This window comes from Nicotiana tabacum, chromosome 1 (genome assembly GCF_000715075.1).
Source record: "Nicotiana tabacum cultivar K326 chromosome 1, ASM71507v2, whole genome shotgun sequence".
Classification (NCBI taxonomy): domain Eukaryota; kingdom Viridiplantae; phylum Streptophyta; class Magnoliopsida; order Solanales; family Solanaceae; genus Nicotiana; species Nicotiana tabacum.
In genome coordinates this window covers 151,410,927-151,426,701 of record NC_134080.1, presented here as the reverse complement: position 1 = coordinate 151,426,701, position 15,775 = coordinate 151,410,927, and the positions used below count along the sequence as shown (strand labels likewise).

At 37.1% G+C, this 15,775-nt stretch overlaps 2 long non-coding RNA genes across 2 annotated transcripts; one reads left to right on the top strand and one right to left on the bottom strand.

The window, feature by feature from the left end:
- Window positions 1–1,189: 1,189 nt before the first annotated feature.
- On the bottom strand, window positions 1,190–4,660 carry LOC142181236 (uncharacterized). Its single transcript, XR_012709798.1, has 2 exons — window positions 4,073–4,660; window positions 1,190–1,443 (listed from the first exon to the last, which is right to left on the bottom strand). It is a non-coding gene; the product is annotated as an uncharacterized LOC142181236 (long non-coding RNA).
- On the top strand, window positions 1,443–4,598 carry LOC142181238 (uncharacterized). The gene is made up of 2 exons (XR_012709819.1): window positions 1,443–2,329; window positions 2,452–4,598. It is a non-coding gene; the product is annotated as an uncharacterized LOC142181238 (long non-coding RNA).
- Window positions 4,661–15,775: the final 11,115 nt, after the last annotated feature.

Sequence of the window (15,775 nt, the reverse complement as noted above, 5' to 3'; positions counted from 1 at the left end):
GGATAGAGTACTCGAGAGGTGAGGTATGACTTTGGGGATTTTTTGGAGGAAAGTAGCATTGATGAGGATTATCTGGAGTACAAGGATATTTATGGGATCAGTATTAAGGCAGAAAGCGTTTAGCAGGAATGCCCACTAGATCATGTCGTTGGCAGGGCTCAGCAATATCTTTTCTATCAATCGGAGAACTGACCCGAGTAACTTGTTCGTTCCATCTGAACCAAAACTCCCTAAAACTTTCCTTGGGTCTCTTTCCTTGGGCATCGGGGACTTTGAACATGGTCTTGCTAGAGGATCGAGGAAGAGTAGCTGGTGGAGGAGCTACAAAAATAGGAGCAGATGTCGGAGCAGGGTATGAGGTTGTTTTGGCTGGTAGAGCATGGAAAATTTGGGGGAAGTGCCAGGGTAATTGTGGTAAGGGATAAAGCCCGGTGCATGTTGAGGGGAAAGGTCAACAGTAGTGGGAACCTAGGCTTGTGATAGTGGCGGGATAGTTGCAGGGTTTTCAGTGCAGTTAGTGGGGAATGAAGGTGGAGGATGCCCCCTGACCCAAGACTGATACATTTCTGTCATCTGTTGTTTCAACCTTCGGACCCCCTCTTTCAGTTCTGATTCTGATTCTACAATCTCCCTTGGTGGGTGTACAACCTCAGTGTCTGTTTCTTTGCTAGCCATGACTAACTTATGCTTTCTGGTGTTGTATGGACGAATCACCAAAGTGCCACAAACTAACCACCCTCTATTATAATAATAATGAAAGTAACAAAGAGGAGCAAAACAAAGCCAACATGTCAGCGTTAGAGCATTTATCAAATAGAAATATCAATTCCGTGCAATGCCCCTAGCAACAATTAACGGTTCTAGAATGACTTCGAGGGTACGAAGGTCATATGGCATCATCCCAATTTCACTTTTCTAGCCCTTTTCCTTCTTCATTTTCCTTTCTAACACCGCTTGGTTTTTCATTTCTTTCCCCCTCTTTTCTTTTTGATTATCCCTCTTTTTTTTCCTCTCATTTCTCACATGCACAATTTCATCTCTTTTTTTTCTTTTCTTTTTCCTTCTTGTTTTTTTTTATTTTTGAAAAATGATTCGATCGAACCCTATGTAGGTTGCCTACGTATCATATCCCTCATGAATCAGATCAAGTGTAGTTCTAGAAAAGTAATGGACAAAATAAACTAAGAAATAAAAATCTTTTTGGGATTTTTCATTTATAATTTTTTTTTTGGGTTTTCAAATACAAAACAGGGAGTACTATAACAAAAGACTCGACAATCTTTACTAGACTGACAGACTCGATACTACTGTACAAGACTAAAAATTTAAAACATAGACTAAAAAATAAAAAAAATTCCTCAAGCAGTTCGTGCATGCAATGGTCTTGACTAGAATGGTCCTAGGGTATTTGTCATGCTCAAACTCTAGCAAATTACTCCATACCTGAATGGGAAAAATAAGATCAAATAGAGTTAGTGACTCAAGACACATGTGACGCCACAACACCTTCTATTAGACATATGCAAGACGCGATTGGGCTATTTGCAAAATGACCTACGTAGCCAAAATGTGGCTATTAGGGCAAACTCAAATAAGATGACCTCAAAGACATGGAAAAATACTTCACTAAGGCTTATATGAATTCAAACTCCCAATAATCATGGCCCAAAATTAATTTGCACAAATGACCCATTTTGCAAAAACGGCTGATATGGCCAAAAGTGGCTAAAGATGCAAACTCGATAAGGACGGACCTTAAAGTAATATGACACCTAGTTGTGGACTTAAGATCCTAAGACATGGGTAATTGAACCACTTTTGCAAAAATGACCCCATTTTGCAATAATGGCCGATATGGCCAATAGTGGCTAGACATGCAAATTCAACAGGAATGGACCTTAAAACTGAGAGGACACCTTGCTATGGGCACATGAATCTAATACATGGTTAACAAGCCATTTTGCGAAAATATCCCAATTTTGCAAAAACAACCGATGTGGCCAAACGTGGCTAGACATGCAAGATTTGGCTAAGACCCCGTTAAGCCAAGAAACTAAGACACTAGGAAAACCGGACACTACGTGGGTTGCCTACGTATCCCACCCCGAAAGACGAGCATCAGGTATGCGTAGTTCGGGAAGATTGGACATGGGAGAAAGCTTAGAAAATGACACTAATTTGGAAAAAATATTTTTTTTTTGTCTTTTTGAAAAATGATGTAAAATATTTTTTTTCTTTTTTTTTATTTTTGGAAAATGATGGAAAAGTGCAAAATCTTTTTTTGGATTTTCATTTTCTCATTTTTTGTCTTTTGAAAAATGATGGGAAAGTGCAAAATCTTTTTGGATTTTTCATTTGCTCTTTTTTTTTTTTTTTTGAAAAATGATGCGAGAGTGCAAAATCTTTTTGGATTTTTCATTTTCTCATTTTTTTGTCTTTTTCTTGAAAAAGTTGTGCAAGAAAAATATAACTAGGCCCTACTCGCTTCATCTTTCACCCTTCTTTCCCAACCACAGGTCCGCCAAATGACCTTTTTACCCTCAAAGATGCAACATGTATCACATAGGGATGATTGAATGTCTTTTTGGGCCACGGGCCCATTTTTGACAAAATTTGGATAGGCCGCCTACAACAGGATACGGTGCCTGGGACCGAACCCTGCTAAGTTTAAATTATATGATGCAAATAAGCATGACCTAAAGGCTGACCTACGTTTGGGGTTCACTAGACAAGGCAATTCGGGGCGGCATGTGGTAGACGGCGGCTGCTCTAGTTGTCTGCCCACTCCACGCTCCCACGCCACCCCCCTAAAGACACGGGTGACTCACAAAAAGGCCGTGTACGCTCAATCGTACTCCGGAAGACTTGTTGCAGAAAGAAGACTCGGGGTTATGCAAATGATGACAATTTATAAAGCAGTAACACATAAAGGAAAAACTGTAAACAAATAAGCAACTAGCAAATAATAAAACGACATAAAAATAAAAATCAAATAAAGCAAACAAAACACATAAAAACCTCAACTCTCCAGCAGAGTTGCCAGAGATGTCACACCCATTTTTTACCAACTAACTTAACCCTCTTAAATTAATAAAAGGAATTAGTAAAGCTCAAAAGAGTTTTTCAATTCGAAAGTAACAAAAATTCGTGTTCAAAAGGAAATAACTCAGAGTCGCCACCTGACATTTGATTTCGGTGTGTCAGGTCACCGTTTTTCTAAAAATAATTTTCCCTTTTACAACACTTGCACTTCAAAACTAAGTCTATACCAGAGATTCGGGTAAGGGGGTTCATTTGACTCGGGGAGAAGGTGTTAGGCACTCCCCAAATGCCGTAACTAGTACGGTTGCATACTCGATCTAGTTAGCTTTTAGAATATCGAATTGCGGTAAAAACAATAAACAAAAGAAAATAAACACACAAGAGGCTCGAGGTTGTTCCCCACCTAATAAGAGAAAATAAAAAGAAAAAAAGAAAAGAAAAATCCTAAACTAACATATGCTATGACTTCTCCATGACGTTCATCAAAGCCTCTAAATACATGATACTACGGGGCATACCCCGGATAAAAATATATTTACAAGGTCCTCGGGGCATTCCCCGGAGATAATAATCAACTCCTCTTATCTCATATGAAAGAAAAGAAAAGAAAAATCCTAAAGTTTGACTACCCGAGTGTTAGATGGTCTAACACATGCATATATCGTACCCATAATAAAGTAACAGTGTAAAATATGACATAATTCTAAACCCACGCCCAAGCAGTATTTATACTTTGTCAATTCATGTTCATCTCAACTCAAATTCGATAAAACTAATAAGTCCAAATCTAAAACGGGTTGCTAGCTAGTAAAAAATGACATAAAAGCACTAAAGCCTTTAAAGGCCAAATGCTCTCTAAGGTTTAAACTCAAATTTTCCTTTCCTTTTAAGTGCTAAATCTATTTTAGACATGTTGATGTAAATGAACATTAACCAAAAATTTATTAATCTTGCATCAAACGCAGCACAGTAGCATATTGAAATTGAGATTAAAGAGAGAGAGAGAGAGAGAGAGAGAGATGGACCTTACTTTGTATTTATATGTAGGAATTCCAGCAATTTCAGCAACAAAATAGAGCAAAATTGAGCGACCAATGAATCCAGAACAGTGGATATTATCGAAGCTTTGAACGAAAATAGCAAACCCGACCAGAAACTCGAACGGCAATCAACAACAACGAGTTTGAAACACCCTCAGCTCAACCAAATTTCATATAATTTTTTTTTGAAACCCAATTTGAAATCAAAAAGAAGAAGCAGTATTATTTATTTTGTAAATTTCCTTTCTAAAATTCAAGCCCACAACTAACTCACAAAGAAAAATTATATTCTTTAGTTGTACTTTTCCTCCTGAAACTTTGAAATAATTCCAAGAATTCACTCGATTTTGGACTGAAATTTCGATCACCTTTCACTCTAGTTCTCTGTCCGTCTGGGCGTGTATCTTTGGGTGGTGAGGGTGGCGGCTAGTTGTTCGGCTGTGGCTAAAGGGAAGGAGTTTGGTGCAGCTGGTGGTCTCCTCTGGTAAGAGAGTGAGAAATCGAAAGGTGGGGCTTGGGGAAGATCCTCGAATTGGGGTCTCGTATGAGTTTTTGTGAGGGTAACGACTGATTCCCAAAAAAATGTCTAGGTCTAGGTTTTTTTTTATCTCTTTAAGGGAAATGGGGTATGGGCTAACAAGATTTGGGCTTCAAAATTGGGCTCTAGTTTCCTACAAAAATTGGGCTAAGAAAGCTGAAAATTCAATTTGTTTTTTTAAAAGTAATATGAATACTTATAAAAGATATAAAATTACTCTTACTAATTGATTTTAATAAACTATTAATATTCAAATAAAAATTAAAATTGAAGTTGAAACTATTTTTGATATTTTCAAGGATTATATTAGAACAAAAATAGGTTAAAAGTAGTATATCCTTCTAAAAATATCTAATACGTGAATTAAGTAGAGAAATATGGAACTATTTTTGTAATTTTCAATTTTTGTTCTTAAAATAAAGTAAAATAGTTAAAACTAGGTAAAATAGCGATATTAGGCCTAAACTAAATATTTAAAAGCTAAAATGAGTAAAATTTTGAGGAGGGTCAAAAATCACATGTCTACAGACACTACCCACAACCTGTCTATGGAGCCTCTAAATACAACTGAAGAGTAATATGAAAATGCCGGCAACAAGACTCCGGCTATACCTCAAAATACAAAGTACATGATAAACAACGATACAAGACCCCGAAATGAAGTGGGGCTCACCAAGTTAGCTGAAAGAAAGATGCGTCACTAGCTGCGACCAACATTGTCTGCTATGGAACCACCTACGTCCATTTAAAGATGTAGTGCCCCCGACAAAAGGGACGTTAGTGCCGTCGAATAGCACTAGTATGTATAACTAAACACCATATCAATAGAAAGAACTTTCATACAAGAACAAAGGAATCATAAACACCATCTCAATAGAAAGAACTATCATACAAGAACATAGAAATCATAAGTATTCAACAAAAGCTTTAAACAATCACCACGTCATCAATTAAAAGGAATCACATAGCTTTCACATAATTTACATACCTCTAGGTTGGGACATTTCAAAACTTTTCATCATCATTCACAATACCACCGCTTTATTGCATGGAGTCCGATCACGGCCCGATCAGCTAAGCCGCCTCATTTGAGACGTTACCTCAATCACTATTTCATCGCCACTTTCCGGGTTCAATATCAACACATTACCACTATGTGTGTAGCATGGCATCTGATCACGGCCCGATCGGCTAAGCCGTCTTACCAAGACGTTACCTCAATCACTGTTTCATTCTCACTTTACGATTTCAATATCAGCACAATATCACCATGTGTGTAGCATGGCATCCGATCACGGCCTGATCGGCTAAGTCGTCTTACCAAGACGTTACACTTTTCCATTAATCATCTCACTTAAATTTTCGTTTCACATATATTAGTTCATCGGCACTTGGAGCCACAATTATCACATCATGCTTGGCACTAGGCCATATTTCAAAATTCGAGCTATTTTCCCCCTACATTTCACATCAATATCAATTTCAACAACAAGTCATTCAATCCAAGATGTCAAGTACACATGAGAGGAATCATGAATCATGGGCATATACAATATTTCAGAAATCATACACCTCAAGTTCATTAGCAATGGAGCTTTAAACAAAAAGGACTCTTCCAAAAAAGAGGGGACACGTCAAACCACAATAGAAACACACATCAAAGGCATAAACAAGCAATTACACCCATTATTCTTGGATTACTCTTTTCCAATCACGAAAATATACAATTTCAACATCGAATTATGTAACAACTCAGATCACATTAGATGTACTTATAAGGCAAAACATTATCTCGAACGGCCACTTTTGGGCATAAATTGTGTACAAAGCCTTTAGGGCACTTTATTATTGAAGTCGTTTATGGAAAGTAGAGTCAAGGCTCATTTCATAATCCGTTTCATATTTTCTCATGTCATAGGTATCACCAGGCACAATTATAACTCAAGTTCTCGGCACGTTGGCCACACTCTATTTCCCAAATTCATTTGATTTATTCCTAACATCTTTATACCTAAAGGATTTCACATAGTTGGCATAACAATCTCAGTTTTTAATCTTGATTTGAAGTCTAAGCATTTCAACACATGATTCATATTCTTCACACATCTTTAAATTATCAAGGATATCACATTGATCACATTGAGGCTCACTTTTCACGTATACCTAATTGCAAAACCAATTCATGTGAAATAACAATCAATACATCAATCCAATTTTAGTCTTACAACATTTGCACAAACACCAACGGAGCTCAATTTCTAAGAAGAGGGGGTTTTAGCCATACATACCTCGAAGAGTTTTTCCTTAAGTTACTACAACGTTCTAGAAATTCTAGCAATTCCAATCTACTTCGAGACATAACAAAATTGAACACAAATTAGGAAGATATTCATGGTTTCGACTCGTTTGAGCATTTTATCTAACACTAGTTGTGCATCTTGATTTCGAGGCTCTTTTATAAGATTTCTTTCATTACCCAACCTAATCTTTAATTATTCGTATTCAACAATCTTCTCACAAACCTAATTTGTACATGCATGTTTACATAATACTATTACACCCAATAATCATACCTCAATAACCCATCTTATACCCCAAACTCGAAATTAAAGTCTAATGTATAGAACCTTACCTCCTAGATGAAGAACATGTGATTGGGTTCTTTGATTCTTGAAGACTTGAGCAAGAGATAGGTGATTATGAAGCTAGCTCCTTCTCTCTGTTTCTCTCTCTCAATATGCTCTCAACTCTCTCTAAAATCAATAGAAAATGACCCCAAATGAAGCCCCAAAGACTATATATTAAAATGGGGTCGGGTTATAAAAATAGGAAAAATAAGCCTCTGAATCGGGTCTGTGATCGCAGAATGGGCCGCAAAACAAGAATGTGGGCCGTGGAATGCATCGCAAAATAGGTGCCCAAAATTTGGCAACACTGGCCCAATCTGTGATAGATCTATGATTGCAGAGTCAAAAATGCGACATATTTGCGATCGCAGATTCGACACAGGATCGCATTTTTCCATCCTTTGGTAATTTGATCAATTGTGTAGGAATGCTCAAATGACGAACGGTTTGAAGCATTGGAAACCAGACTTGAAGACCTTTCATATGATAGGTTGTTCATCACGTAAAACCTTTATATATATATATATATATATATATATATATATATATATATATATATATATATATATATAGATATATTGATATGCTCGTTCAAAGTAGGGACTTGTGCGAACTCATTTGGAATCTTAGCCTATTATGAAAATTTTCAAATTTGACTTAGACGTAGGCCCTTCCTTGGACCCCAAATTACTTACCATAAGAATTGTACACTTATTTACCAAACCCACTTGATGCCCATTATGTTAATAGCACATAAAATATTATGATTAGCCTACCTGACACCACGAAATCCTAAATTACTTAGCGAAATTTTTCGGGGCCTTACAGATCATATCTGTGATGCATGTTAATTAGGAAAGCAAACTCAATCCTCTTTCAAAGTTAAAAATATTGTTTCTACATCCAAACCTCTTCAACTACTGCACATGGATTTATTTGGCCCCACTAGAACTGCTAGTATTGGAGGTAAGAAATATGCTTTTGTTATTGTGGATGATTTTTCTAGATTTACATGGGTTATATTTCTTAGTCATAAAGATGATGTATTAAAGAATTTTGAAGTCTTTTATAAGAAGGTTCAACGTGAGAAAGGTTATTACATCTCTACAATCAAAAGTGATCATGGAGGAGAATTTGAAAGCAGAGCATTTGAGAATTTCTGCAATGATCAAGGAATCTCTCATAATTTCTCTTCACCTAGATCTTCTCAGCAGAATGGTGTAGTAGAACAAAAAAATAGAACCTTGTAAGATATGGCAAGAATGATGATAGTGGAAAACTCTTTACCTCACCATTTCTGGGCTGAAGCTGTAAGTACACGGTGTCATATTATTAACAGATGTCTCATTCATCCTATTCTCAAAAAGACACCCTATGAACTATGGAATGGTAAGAAATCAAACATCAGTGATCATGCCCAACTATGCCTTATAAAAAGAACAAGCGATCGTTGCAAATATAATTTGGTTTACAAGTCCGGAGTCGAATCCCACAGAGAACTAAGGCTTAGCTACAGTTGTTCACTATCACCAAGAATACAAGCTTGAACAATTCCTAACTTATAGATATTATTATTGTTGTGTTTAATTAACTAACTAACAAATTAAAATAATAATTTAACACTAAAGATACTACAGGTTGGAGAAAAGATTAAGGAGGTCTAGAGTTATGATTTTCCCAATTATCGGAATCCTTCCCGCTATGTCTTCTATAATTTCGCCTAAGTATTCTCTACCGATATGAGCGCTTTGCGTGTTGTAATTCTATCCCAAGTAATTACGACAATTTACTAAATATACTCTCCGGAGTTACACTAGTTGGATTTAATTACAGCTCACTTAGATCGCACCCAAGGCGTTATCCCTAATCCCACCTTTAAACCCTTGGTTATTGATTCCCCACATACGTCGGGAGTGATGTTGTTCAACAACTACCTAAATATGCACTCTCTCCCGAGTAATACATACTAAATAGGCACGGCTAATTGAGGGCCCTTCAATCAACCACAAGAATAATATAGTTGAACAAATAAAGAAAATACTACGGCTCAATTATATAAAAACATAACAAGAATTTACCCTACAAAAGGTTCCATCAAAACCCAAGATAACAAATTAGCTATTCATAATAGTATGTAAAACTACAATACTAAAAGTCATAACCAATAATGAAAAATAGAAACAGGAAGGAAAAACTCATAGAAGAATTCTCCGCCTTGCTCCATTGTGTCTCTGCCTCCTTAGGTCAAATTTGTGTCTCAAATCTGTCCAAACCCCTCAAAATAGAATTTTTACATGTATTTATACAAAGTAGGGTCAGGCCCAGATGAAAATACCTTCTCCCACACGAAATAGGACACTCACTCTGTAAAATTTGTACTACCGCATTGCTGATTCTGACAGGCTGCAGAAAATTTCCACAGGTGCGGTGCACAACGTGCCGCACCACGCACCGCGGTAGTGGGAATTTGCGAAAATGCAAATCATGAAAGTTGTATCCCTTTCAAATATCGTTTCAACGATATATTGCTGAGACCAAACAGACTTCTGAGCAAAATGTTATATGTATTTTACTATACAGTGTGCCGTATACCTGCTCGATTCTCCGTTCCATTCTTAACTATCATCCATTGATCCCCGAACACGATCTCGGCTTGATTCCTTGGGCTTTTACTTAGACTTAAAAGCTACAAATCACTTGAATTCATTCCATAACATCTGTATAGCTCGGAATCACTCCTACAATGCATCAAGTACACAATTAGTGCAAAACACTAGCGGCTAAAGCTCAAACTCAATTAAAGTGCAGTAAACTAGAGTGTAATAAGCGACTAAAATACATAATTATAGCCTATCATCAACATCCCACACTTAAACTATTGCTCATTTTCGAGCAATCAAACTACACTTTATATAGACATGACCTTTTTTTAAACAATTCTCCTAACTCATTCACCAAGAATATTTAAAATAGACTAAGCACAAAAGCGTAACATCTTTACCTCAAGATTTGACTCACAAGTACCACGTATTATTCACAACTCACCTACTTACTCTAACATAGCAGTCACTGACATTACCTTTCCTTCATGAATCAAGTGCCCTCACACAACAAAAGAGAGTAGTTCCACACAATAAAATTTAAGAACACTTAGGAACTCAAGATGGAAAGAATTCACTCACTCTCAAAAATAACATTTATATGCCACAAAAGATGCACCATAGGCTTGCCCGTAGTGTACTACTCTATTAATCGAGCTCATTCAGTCTAGGATCAAGTAGGACTTTATTTGGCTGTAATGTAGGCTGCAGGACGGGTAGGATACATTTAGATATAAGAGTGACTACACCTCCCTAAGAACTTTAATACATACACTTTAACATTCAAGCCCGTGCTTATGTCAAACCATGACTCCACCTTCACATCAATATACATCAACTCCCAAATTATTTAAGCACTATTACATCAAGAGTTACCACTTGTGAATGAATATCTGCACACAATACAACTATTTTTTTCTTTTCTTTTTCAATTCAAGTGGCTCTTACTCTTTTTTTTCTAATACAGTGCACCTTTCTCTTTATCTCGTTAGTTCCACTCAAATGTCAAACCAACCATCCACTCTTTAACTTTTACACAGTTCATAACAATTCAAGTGCTCGTGAGAGGTAAACAGGTTCAAATAGATGGTTAATTCAAACAATTAGGTAAGGCTTGTAATGTGGTTGCCAAAGAAACAGGATTACATGCTCAAAAGGGTTAACTATGATACATAACAATTAAGCGGGTAAAATATACATATCTGGCTCAACAAAAAAATGTCTATATCACTTCCAAGACTGAACAAAACTACTATTTTGCTTTGCAAACACACGGGGCAAGTTCTAGACATCAAATGCAATGCACAAAATACAAACCTCACACGCACATGGCACATGACTCACTCAAGATTGGATCATAAATACACTTTAGTCAAAATAGTTGAGCAAAGTTAAGAACATATAATTTAAGGTACTTATACAAGAGTCAAAAATTGAGCCTAAGCATCACAACCAAAGTACTAACTATTCTCAAGGCATAACAAAGTCAAGAGATATTGCTTCAATTCAATTCATCTCACACTGGCTCCTACTCCTAAAAAAATAAAACTAACTACACCCGATTCAAACAAACCCCTTGGAAAAGAACCGCGGCACAAAGAAAAACCAAGGGGTAATTGCTACACTACCTAATAAAAGAAAATCTTTTTTGTTTTTTTTTCTTTAGACTTAAATCCCTCAAGAAAATTATCTAATAGATCCATCGTCGGAAAAAGTCCAATCTTTTTTAAAAAATATTATTTAATTAAACTAACACATCTAAAGTATCATGAAAAGTCACCCAGATAATCTCCTCAACCCACATTTAAAATTGTGCATTATCCCCAATGCACATCATAACTATAAGAGGGTAAAAGAAACTCCTTGGTAGGCCAAAGACCGAAGCACTAGCAGCTCATAGGGTACTCAGACTTCTCCTAGGCTTGGTCCTTCGTGCGGGTACCTCACACTTAGTTCCAACCATCTGGTTTGTTGTTGCATCCTTCCAATAACTTTGTTTTCCATGCTCCTAGAAAATAAAAAATTGACACTACAAAAATAATAGAATTAAAAAAATAGTAATAAAAAATATTTAAAAAAAGCAATAAAGCTGGGTTGCCTCCCAACAAGCGCTTGATTTAATGTTGCGGCACGACGTGAATCACTTTTTGTCTCCACTTTGAACTTATAAATTGGACCGCCAATTTTGATTCTGCTCTATGATCATGCTCCTGGGGTGGTGGAACGAATCTGACTGGCCCAATAAAATAATATAGCTACCATTCCAGTATTCAGAAGGCTCCATACGAAGCTCTTTACGAACGAAAGTGTAGGTCGCCTATAGGGTGGTTTGGTATTGGGGAAACTACGTTAGCAGAACCAGAATTGGTACAGCAGGCAATCGAGAAAATTAAGCTTATACAGGAAAGGCTATTGGCATCTCAAAGCCGTTAGAAGTCTTATACGGATAATCGACGGCGAGACTTGAAGTTTCAGGTTGACGATCGGGTATTCCTAAAGATATCACCAATGAAAGGCGTTATGAGGTTCGGAAAAAGGGGAAAACTTAGCCCTCGATACATTGGACCATATAAGATCATACGCAAGGTAGGCCAGGTAGCATATGAGTTAGACTTGTCTTACGACTTGGAATCTGTACATCCAGTCTTTCATGTGTTGATGCTCCGTAAATGAATCAGAGATCCTTCCAGAGTTGTGTCATATGACGACGTTCAGGTCACAGAGCAGCTATCATATGAAGAAACTCCCATTGCAATATTAGACGGACAGTTTCGGAGATTGAGAACTAAAGATGTAGCTTCGGTGAAAGTACTTTGGAGAAACAATAATGTGGAAGAAATGACTTGGAGGCCAAGGAAGATATGAAGTCTAGATATCCCTACTTATTTCCTCCTCCAGAGAAGGGTCCGACTGAGACGTCATAACCTTAAGGTACGTGTATGAATTCTTGTGTTAGTTATTGTCATTGGTAGTGTGAGGCCATTGTCGTAATTGATGATTATGGTCCTATGTGACGTTGAATTATTGAGTTTCCACAGGAAGAGTTGGTAGTAGTGTTGTTACAAAGGAGACTATACCAAAGTTATATAGATCCCGGAGAGTTAGGACGAATGTTTCTAAGGGGGAAGGATGTTACATCTCGCATTTTCGTACGTTAAAGTTTCGTCTTCAGTTAACCGACATAGACGCAGGGATGAGGTTATCTTAAGGTTAACATATTTATTCTATTTATATCAAGTGATAAGTAAGTGCCATGAAAGATAAAGGGTAAATGAATTAAAGAAAATGAGTTTTGTTGAAGGTTGTCGATTTGGAAAAAAACGATCTGAGCCATAATACCCGGTATTTATGGACTAATGCTATACAAGGTACCCCATGACCATGATAGTAAGGTACGTAAAGTGTATTAAGAGTGAATAGTATTTTCAGTAATTTGAGATAATTTTTAATTATATGGGTAATTGGTTGATTATTGGTTAATGGGGGAATGAATAAGTTAATTAAAATTAATGGATAATTAATTAATAAAATAAGCATAGGATAAGACTTAACCCCCCAGTGTGGCAAGCCCTCCTAAATTCCTTAATGACTATTCATGAAAATGGAAAGGTGTCATACTCTAAAGACACTAAGCTTGCTATGTGGGGCCACCTAGACTTAAGATTAAAATCTTAAAAAAAATCAATATCAGCACACTTTTCCATAACATCTTATGAAAAGCTTTCCAGCAAACTTTTATTTCATAAGTTACTTATGAAAGCCTTCCAGCAAACTTATGAAAGCTTTCATAATTCAGTTCCAACAAACTTTTTGTAATGTTTTTGTTCTGAAAGAGCTTCATCAAGATTTTCATTTCATAAGTTACTTAAGGAAAATGGTTCAATCATGTCACGACTCAAATCCCGATCGTGATGGCGCCCAGCACACTACTAGGCAATCCCGACCATTATTCAACACTTAATCTAATTTATCAAAAATAGCGGAAAGAAATATCAATTAAGCAAGATTAAAGTACTGAAGAATTTAACAAAATACACAATATAATCTCACTAGGACCCGGTGTCACGAATCTGAGCCTCTAGAATACAGAATATCATCCTAATACATGGTATATCCAAAGTCTGATGATGCAGAAATAAAGAGATAGGATAGGAGGGAGAAGATCAATGGTTGCGAACGCCGTGCAGCTACCTCGAAACTCCCAGAAGCTGGATCTGTTGATCAACAGGATCTACTGAGCCTGAGACTGCCCTGGATCTGCACACAAGGTGCAGGGAGTAAAGTGAGTACTCCGACCCAGTGAGTAATAAAAGTAACTACAGTCCGAAGATAAAAAAATCCAGTAAATACACAAAGTAAGCTAAAATCCAAATATACAGCAACATATGGAACTGAGCAGCTAAACAACAGTATAAATAGAAATACATGAATGCAATGCAATGCATATGATGGTACATTCCAGTACCCACTGCGACATACAGCCCGAACCATCCATATTTATTTATCGTCGACGGCGCTCACTGGGGGAGTGTACAGACTCCGGAGGGGCTCCTACAACCCAAGCGCAATATCTTGGTCAGTCATTGTTACCTGACCGGTCAGCCATTGTTACCTAACCAATTTATATCATACAGTGCCATTGTTACCACTGTTCAAGTATATCATCCAGTGTCATTGTTACCACTATTTCAAGTATATCACACATTGTCATTGTTACCACTGTTTCAAGTATATCACACAGTGTCATTGTTACCACTGTTTCAAGTATATCACATAGTGTCATTGTTACCACTGTTTCAAGTATATCACACAGTGTCATTGTTACCACTGTTTCAAGTCACTTTATAATCAGTCCAGAAAATAATATAATAAGCCCCTTGGGCATTTACAAAACAGAAGTTCCTCGCCCGGAATACATTTAAAAATATCATTTAAATTTTCAACACTTAGAATTATGGCTGAGTTTGCAAAACAGCATTTAAAACCTTGGACTGAAATTAAATGATATGCAAATCATGCTAAGCAGTAATATCAATCCTCGAAGGATTTTACAAATCGGCACAAGGCCCCAAACATGGCATCAAGCCCAGTAATATCAATGAAATATGTGTATCAATCACCAGTATAGTATAAACATCACACGGGATGGACCAAGTCACAATCCCCAATAGTATCCGACCCCGCACTCGCCATGGAGTGTGTGTCACGCCTCAATATAGCGTTACGATGTGAAAGTCCGGGGTTTCCAACCCTCAGAACAACATTTACATCTATTACTCACCTCAAGACGGCCAAAAGTCTACTCCGCGATGCCCTTTCCTTTCGAATCGACCTCCTCGCGCGTCGAATCTTGCCAAAACCACAAGGAATATATTACAATAGGCTAAGGAAATATAACTCAATCGAAAAGACTCGAAAAATATCGAAAATCACGAAATTTGCAAAACCCGAGCCCCGGGCCCACTTCTCGAAAAATTACAAAAGTCACATCACCGGATTCCTCGTATCGCCACGAGTCCGTACATATAAAATTTACTAAAATCGGAGTTCAAATGACCCCTCAAATCTTCATTTTAGAATTTCAATCTCAAGCCCTAATTTCTTATAATTTGGCTATGTTTTCATGGATTTCAAGGATTATTATTCAATAAAATCATGTATTTAACTCATAAAACTTACCTCCAATCGATCTCAGTTGAAACTTCCTTCAATCCCCATCCCAAAGCTCTCAAAATGACTGAAAATGGTGGAAGAATGACCCAAAATCGGATATAAACTCACTGCCCATATTTTCGCAATTACTGTTCACCCGTGCGGCACTGTTCACGCGCGGGTTACTGTTCACTGCTGCTAAAAAAATGCACCAGCAGCCAATTTAAATTGCAGCACAGCCATTTTTCACTAAAATGGCTCTAACTCTATCATACG